Below are 8,630 nucleotides of genomic sequence, written 5' to 3' on the forward strand. Positions count from 1 at the left end.
GCTCATTCCATTGAAGCCTCTTTAAACTCTATGGACTTTTCCCCAGTTTCCTCCAGTGTTTCCTTTCTTGAGCTTGTTACACTGAAGCCACTTTACACTCTGTGGACTTCTCCCAAGTTTCTTCCAGTGTTTCCTTTCTTGAGCTTGTTCCACTGAAGCCACTTTGCCCTCTATGGACTTTGCCCCAATTTCCTCCACTGTTTCCTTTCTTGAGCTCATTACATTGAAGCCACTTTGCACTCCATGGACTTCTCCCCAGTTTCCTCCAGTGTTTCCTTTCTTGAGCTTGTTACACTGAAGCCACTTTGCCCTCTATGGACTTCTCCCCAGTTTCCTCCAGTGTTTCCTTTCTTGAGCTTGTTCCACTGAAGCCACTTTACACTCTGTGGACTTCTCCCAAGTTTCTTCCAGTGTTTCCTTTCTTGAGCTTGTTACACTGAAGCCACTTTACACTCTGTGGACTTCTCCCAAGTTTCTTCCAGTGTTTCCTTTCTTGAGCTTGTTCCACTGAAGCCACTTTGCACTCCATGGACTTCTCCCCACTTTCCTCCAGTGTTTCCTTTCTTGAGCTTGTTACACTGAAGCCACTTTACACTCTGTGGACTTCTCCCCAGTTTCTTCCAGTGTTTCCTTTCTTGAGCTTGTTCCACTGAAGCCACTTTGCATTCTATGGACTTTTCCCCCACTTTCCTCCACTGTTTCCTTTCTTGAGCTCATTACATTGAAGCCACTTCACACTCTATGGACTTCTCCGCAGTTTCCTCCACTGTTTCCTTTCTTGAGCTCGTTACATTGAATCCACTTTGCACTCTATGGACTTTCCCCCAGTTTCTTCCAGTGTTTCCTTTCTTGAGCTCATTACATTGAGGCCACTTTACACTCTATGGACTTTTCCCCAGTTTCCTCCACTGTTTCCTTTCTTGAGCTCATTACATTGAAGCCACTTCACACTCTATGGACTTTTCCCCAGTTTCCTCCAGTGTTTCCTTTCTTGAGCTCGTTCCATTGAAGCCACTTCACACTCTATGGACTTTTCCCCAGTTTCCTCCACTGTTTCCTTTCTTGAGCTCGTTACATTGAAGCTACATTGCCCTCTATGGACTTTTCCCCCAGTTTCCTCCAGTGTTTCCTTTCTTGAGCTCGTTCCATCAAAGCCACTTTGCACTCTATGGACTTTTCCCCCACTTTCTTCCAGAGTTTCCTTTCCTTGATCTCATTACATTGAAGCCACTTCACACTCTATGGACTTTTCCCGTTTCCTTTCTTTAGCTCTTTCCACTGAAGCCACTTTGCCCTCTATGGACTTTTCCCCAATTTCCTCCACTGTTTCCTTTCTTGAGCTCATTACATTGAAGCCACTTTGCACTCTATGGACTTCTCCCCAGTTTCCTCCACTGTTTCCTTTCTTGAGCTCATTACATTGAAGCCACTTTGCACTCTATGGACTTCTCCCCAGTTTCCTCCAGTGTTTCCTTTCTTGAGCTTGTTACACTGAAGCTACATTGCCCTCTATGGACTTTTCCCCCAGTTTCCTCCAGTGTTTCCTTTCTTGAGCTCGTTCCATCGAAGCCACTTTGCACTCTATGGACTTTTCCCCCACTTTCTTCCAGAGTTTCCTTTCCTTGATCTCATTACATTGAAGCCACTTCACACTCTATGGACTTTTCCCGTTTCCTCCAGTGTTTCCTTTCTTTAGCTCTTTCCACTGAAGCCACTTTGCCCTCTATGGACTTCTCCCCAGTTTCCTCCAGTGTTTCCTTTCTTGAGCTCGTTCCATTGAAGCCACTTTGCAATCTATGGACTTCTCCCCAGTTTCTTCCAGTGTTTCCTTTCTTGAGCTTGTTACACTGAAGCCACTTTACACTCTATGGACTTCTCCCCAGTTTCCTCCACTGTTTCCTTTCTTGAGCTTGGTACATTGAAACCATTTTACACTTTATGGACTTTCCCTCACTTTCCTCCAGTGTTTCCTTTCTTGAGCTCATTACATGGAAGCCACTTTGCGTTCTATGGACACCCCAAAGCTTAAAAATCAATGAGAACAAATCAATGAGTGTCAATAATCCTCAAGTTATGGTCATGCTCATATGTAGCAGGGGTTAGGTAGGTGCTGTTCTGAGTATTCTTAGAAACACTGAAACAAAAAATGAGCCAATCAATTTCTTTTTTGAGTGTTTTTTTTCTTTTTTTTCCCTTCCTTTTTTTTGCCCCTCCTCCTTTTTTGCCCCCCTCCCTTTTCTTTGATTGTCCTCCTCCTCCTTTTTCCTTTTTCTTCCCTCTTCTGTTTCCTTTTTTTCCTTCTCCCCCCTTTTTCTCCTTTTCCCCTTCCCCCCTCTCCTTTTCCCCTTCCCCCCTCTCCTTTTCCCCTTCCCCCCTCTCCTTTTCCCCTTCCCCCCTCTCCTTTCCCCCTTCCCCCCAATCCCTTCCCTTTTCTTTTTTCCTTTTCCCCTCTAGTTTTCTCTTTTTTCTTCCCCTCCCCTCCTTTTCTTTACTGGTTAAGACTGGACAAAACAAACTATTTTCTTCTAACCATTGTAGAGATTGCTTTAAAGTCAACCACAAAAGACTGAACAAGGTGGATTACATGCCAGCAAACCCCCATTTCTCTATGTATTTTTTTTCTACAAGCAATTTGCCATCTTTTAAATGTATTTTGACATAGAAAAGAAAATAATGAATAATAATAATAATAATGATGATGATGATAATAGTCATTCTGTATTAAGATTCTAGTTCTGAAAATGTTTTTATGAGAAACCCTGTAATTGATTCTTGGAACTTATAAAAAAATGAACAAAAACAAGGGGAAAAAGAAGGTGTTTTTAATGTGTTTATGTGGTGAAAGTTTCTTGTATATTAAATATTGTTTTATAGAAATGCTGGAGTTATATGGCACTGTGGTAAAGGGTTGGACTTGATGATCTGTGAGGTCTCTTCCAACTTTGGTGATACTGTGATACTGTGATATTGTTACCAAGTTGACCTTTGTGGGTGCACACAAAGCCATCTATTACTGCAGCCAGTTCTGCACCCCGATTACAAGAGGGCTGTGGAGATGCTGGAGTGTGTCCAGAGCAGGGCCCCGAGGATGCTGAGAGGGCTGCAGCAGCTCTGCTCTGAGGACAGGCTGAGAGAGTTGGGGCTATGCAGGCTGGAGCAGAGGAGGCTCCCAGGTGATCTTCTTGTGGCATTCCAGTTTCTGAAGTGGGCTACAAAAAATCTGGGGAGGGACTTTTTAGGCTGTCAGGTAGGGACAGGATGGGTGGGGGGGTGGGGGATGGAACTAAGCTAGAAATGGGGAGATTCAGCCTGGATGTGAGGAAGAAGTTATTCAGCATGAGTGGTGAGAGCCTGGAAGGGGCTGCCCAAGGAGGTCATGGAAGCCTTATGCCTGGAGGTGATTAAGGCCAGGCTGGATGAGGCTGTGGGCAGCCTGATCTAGTGTGAGGTGTCCCTGAGTGTGGCAGGAGGGTTGGCACTGGCTGATCCTTGTGGTCCTTTCCAACTCTGATTGATTCTGTGATTCTATTGGCTGAAATTCACTTTCTGCTCCTAGGCAGAGTCTCAGATTCCAAGAAGTACACAAAGCACAGCTCTTGCTTGCTCCTATTTTAGTGTCTATGCTTCTGCAAGTTTACACAGGGGTGAAAAATCTCAACTGCTAAGCATAGAATCACAGAATGGGTTGGAGGGGATCTCCAGAGGTTATCCAGTCCAACCCCCCTGCAGTCAGCAGGGACATTCTGCATTAGAGCAGGTTGCTCAGAGCCTTGTCCAGCCTCACCTTGAATATCTCTAGGAATGAGACTTCAACTACCTCCCCAGGCAACCTGTTGCAGTGTTCCATCACCCTCAAGGTGCAGAACGGGGGTTGGGCTGGTTGATCTTTTCAGGTCTCCTAACATTCTGTGATTCTATCTCCAGATGAAATCTTCTGTTTGGTTCCTGCTGAGCGAGAACTGTCCTTAGTGCAATGGAAAGTTGAGCTTTGGTCTGATCTTGGCCCTTTCCCTTGGAATTCAATGTTTGCATTGCTTTGATGTTTCCATAAGCTAAAGTGCCTGTGATTATTTTTACTACAGCTCTGTAAATTCAGTTAAAAAGATGCTTACCTGCAGCCCAAATTGAGCCACAGCCACACTTTCAAGCACAAAGGATAAAGGTTAGAAACATTTCTCAGAAAGTCACAGCTGATAGGACTAGAGCAAATGGCCTCAAGTTGCACCAGAGCAGATTCAGTTTGGCGATGAGAATAAACTTGGTGAGACCCTGGGATGGGTTGCCCAGGGAGGTGGTTGAGGCCCCATCCATGGAGTTGTTTAAGGCCAGGTTGGATGAGGCTGTGGGCAGCCTGGTGTAGGGTAAGGTGTCCCTAGGCATGACAGGGAGGTTGGAACTGGCTGATCCTTGTGATCCCTTCCAACCTTGACTGATTCTGTGATTCTATGTAAGGATTCTCTAAGCCTGGCACAAGCTGCCCAGAGAGGTGGCTGAATCTCCATCTCTGGAGGTGTTTGGAAGAGACAGAAACGTGGTGCTGAGAGCCATGGCTTAGCTCCATCTCTGTAGAGTTAGAGAATTGTTGGACTGGGTGAGCTTAAAGAGCTCTTCCAAGCACAGTGAATCTGTGAAGGAGATGTAGGGAATGAAGCAGGACTCATCTGCACACAAACACGAGGCAGCCCAGGTAATGCAGAGTGAGGAGGGAAATCTAGATCTGAGTTGTAATTATTCCACTAAGTTTCATCTCAATGTGGCATTTCATATGCATAACCAGGTGCATTTTTCCTTTCCCTCTAAGACATTAACTCTGTGTTCAGATTACTTCATTTCTTCAGTCAAAACCACAACTAAGAGCTTCTATCCTGTGGCTAATTGTTTATAAAGCAGCTTACACTTGCACCTTGCCTTCTCTTGATGAGACTTCATTTGTCTGCATAATCATACTGTAATTAGATTGCCCAAACCTGCCCTTCAGTCACTTCATCCCATTCACCCTGCTCATTGAGCTTTACCATTTGTGCTCCTTAAGGATTAGGATGTAACTGCTCCCATGACAGTGGCACTGCTTTTCTATTCAAGGGTAGGGAGAAGTGCAGATCACTGAGGAGTGCTCAACTTCCACATGGCTATGTCCTTGGATAGTTCCTCTACAATCTCTTTTGTAGGCTTTTTTTTTCCATCCGTAGCCTGAAACCAGCTTTGCTTTCTTCACCAGTCTGTGGCTAGAGCTCTGGACCAGGCTGTCCAGAGAAGGAGGTTGTGGAATCTCCTTCTCTGAAGACTTTACATATCTGACTGGATGCATTCCTCTGAGAACTACCCTGGGTGATCCTGCTTGGCACAGGGGTTGGACTGGATGATCTCTGGAGGTCACAGAATCATAGAATCAACCAGGTTGGAAGAGACCTCCAAGCTCATCCAGTCCAACCTAGCACTCAGCCCTAGCCAGTCAACCAGACCATGGCACTAAGTGTCCCATCCAGGCTTTGCTTGAACACCTTACTGGACCAGGAGGGGAACACTATAACTGATGATGAAGCAAAGGCAGAGGTCCTGAATGCCTTCTTCGCCTCAGTTTTCAACAGTAAGGAGAGAGGAGGAGGAGGCAAATGGCCTCTTAAACTGGGGGATGGGGTCGGGGAGCAGTGTGTTCCCCTGGAAATTCATGAGGAATTAGTTCAGGACCTGCTGAGCCATCTGGACACCCACAAGTCCATGGGACCAGATGGGATCCATCCCAGGGTGCTGAGAGAGCTGGCAGCTGAGCTGGCCAAGCCACTCTCCATCATTTTTCAGCAGTCCTGGCTCACCGGAGAGGTCCCAGGAGACTGGAAAATGGCCAACGTGGTCCCCATCCACAACAAGGGTCGGATGGAGGAACCTGGGAAATACAGACCTGTCAGCCTGACCTCAGTGCCAGGGAAACTGATGGAGCAGGTTCTCTTGGGGCCAATAACTGCGCACCTGAGGGATGGCAAAGATCTCAGGTCCAGCCAGCATGGGTTTAGGAAGGGCAGATCCTGCCTTTCTAACCTGATCTCCTTCTATGATCAGGTGACCCGCTTGGTGGATGTGGGGAGGCCTGTGGATGTAGTCTATCTGGACTTCAGCAAGGCCTTTGACACTGTCCCCCACAGCAAACTGCTGGCTAAGCTGTCAGCCCATGGCTTGGATGGTAACACTCTGTGATACTGTGATACCTCCAGAAGGTCCCTTCCAACCTCTACGACTCTGTGACACTGTCCTTCATCAGATGTGGGTTTCCAAAGCAAATAGTTCTGGAGGCAGAAAGAAGCTCAGAATGGTTTGAGTTGGAAGGGACCCCTGGAGATTCATAAAGTTCATAGAATGGTTTGAGTTGGAAAGGATCTTAAAGATCATTCTGTTCCAAACCCCCTGCCATGAGCAGGGACATCTCTCACTAGCCCAGACTGCTCAAAGCATCATCCAGTCTGGCCTTAAATACTTCCAGGGATGAGACATCCACAACTTCTCTGGGCAACCCATTCCTGTGTCTCACCACTCTCACAGTAAAGAACTTCTTCCTGAAGTCCAATCTAAATCTACCCTGCTCTGGTTTAAAGCCATTGCTTTTTGTCCTACCACCACAGGCCCTTATTACAAGATCATCTGCTAAAGCAAGTTCACCTAGACTGGCTTGCACAGGAACATTGGAGGGGGATTGAACTACCTCCCTGGGGAGCCTCTTCCAGTCTTGGAGAAGTCAACAAGTTTTTTCTTTCATTCAAGAAGTTTCTCTTTGTTGCCAACCTAAACCTCCTCTGGTGCAACTTGGGGCCATTTGCTCTCCTCCTATCACTTGTTAGTAGGGAGAAGAGACCAACCTCCACCTGAGTGGAGACATCTCTCTTTCACAGAGCTGTAGAAAGCAATGAGGTCTCCCCTCAGCCTCCTTTTCTCCGCACTAAACACTCCCAGGTCACAGTATCACAGAACTTTAGAGGTTGGAAGGGACCTCCAGAGATCATGTAGGCCAAACTCAGTGTCAAGCAGTATCTCCCAGGGTAGTCTGCACAGGAATGCATCCAGCTGGGTTTGGAAAGTCTGCACAGAAGGAGACTCCACAACCTTTCTGGTCAGCCTGCTCCAGGACTCTGTCACCCTCTGAGGAAGTTTCTCCTCATGTTGAGCTGAACCCTTCTCTGTTCCAGTCTGTAGCTGTTCCTCCTTGGCTTATTGCTGCTGACCACCAAAAAGAGCTTGGCCCCCACCCCTCAGAGATTTGTACACACTGACCAGACCTCCTCTCAGCCTTCTCTTCTCCAGACTAAACAGCCCCAGGCCTCTGAGTCTCTCTTTGTAAGGGAGAGATGTTCAAGTCCCCCACTCAGCCTCATGGCTCTCCTCTGGGATCTCTCCAGCAGGTCCCTGTCTATCCTGAACTGGGGAGCCCAAAACTGGATACAGTATTGCAGGTGTGGTCTCACCAGGGCAGAGCAGAGGGGAAGAGGAACCTCACTAAACCTACTGGCCACCTTTTTCCTCATCTGCTCCTCCCCAGCCCTGTTCTCCAGACCCTTCCTTAGCTTTGGAGCCCTTTTGTGGACCTGCTCCAGCACCAGAATGTATTTCTTGTAGCGAAGGCACCAAAAACTGAACCTAACATTCAAGGTGTGAGATCAAAAGCACATCTAGAGTAAGAAATTCCAAGGCAGCACATAGCCCAGACGTTGGAACTCAGTGCTCTGGGTGGTGAAATTGTTAGCAGAGGAATCCCTGACACAGCTTTGGCTGCTGAGTGCTAGCACTCTTCCAAAAACTCACTGAAACAATTTGGGAATTAGCACGGGCCAAAGATCATTCCCAACAGGCATTTTGGATTCAGCCACTCCGTTTTGGAAAGTAAGGGATTTTCACAGCAGAGATGTGGGCAGCTCATGCCAGCTGGCCTCAGATGCAGGGAGCAGACCCTGGTTTAATTTACTAGCATAGAAACCTGGAAGCACAGAATTGTTTCAGTTGGAAAAGGCCTCTAAGATCATCGAGTCCAGCTCCTGACCTGACATCCCCATGGCTGTTAAACCTACAGGTTCTAAACTCTGCTACTGCAGGACTTTGACCAGAAAGTCCCTTTTGTTTTTGGAGAATACCTTAGCTCCAGTCTGTGGAATGGCCCCAGGGAGAAGCTGTCACCACTCTTTACGACTGGAATGCAACAGTCATGAGGCCAAAGGCAGAGCAAAAAGGAATTTGGCCTCAAACTTCTCCTGCTGTGTTACTGCCCCACACTGCACCTCCTTCCATGCAGTGTCAGTTCTACTTTCCTGCCTACGTGGGCACACCTTTTACCGGGGGGGACAGAGAATGAAGCTGTGGATGGAAACCTTTTGAAGCTGTGAAACACCTTCTGGGATGTGGGATGGGAGGAACTGCTCTCACTCCTCAGGATGGTAACAACTCAGTGACTTTACTCTCAAGGAAGCAAAAAACACTTGATGAATAGAATCATAGAATAAAGGCATCACAGAATCACAGAATCAGAGAAACAGATTCATGGAATCATAGAATCACAGAATCAGAGAAATAGAACCAAGGAATCACAGAATCACAGAATTAAGGAATTACAGAATCACAATCATCAAATCATCAAATCACTGAATCATGAA

Source organism: Pogoniulus pusillus, chromosome 7 (genome assembly GCF_015220805.1).
Source record: "Pogoniulus pusillus isolate bPogPus1 chromosome 7, bPogPus1.pri, whole genome shotgun sequence".
Taxonomy (NCBI): domain Eukaryota; kingdom Metazoa; phylum Chordata; class Aves; order Piciformes; family Lybiidae; genus Pogoniulus; species Pogoniulus pusillus.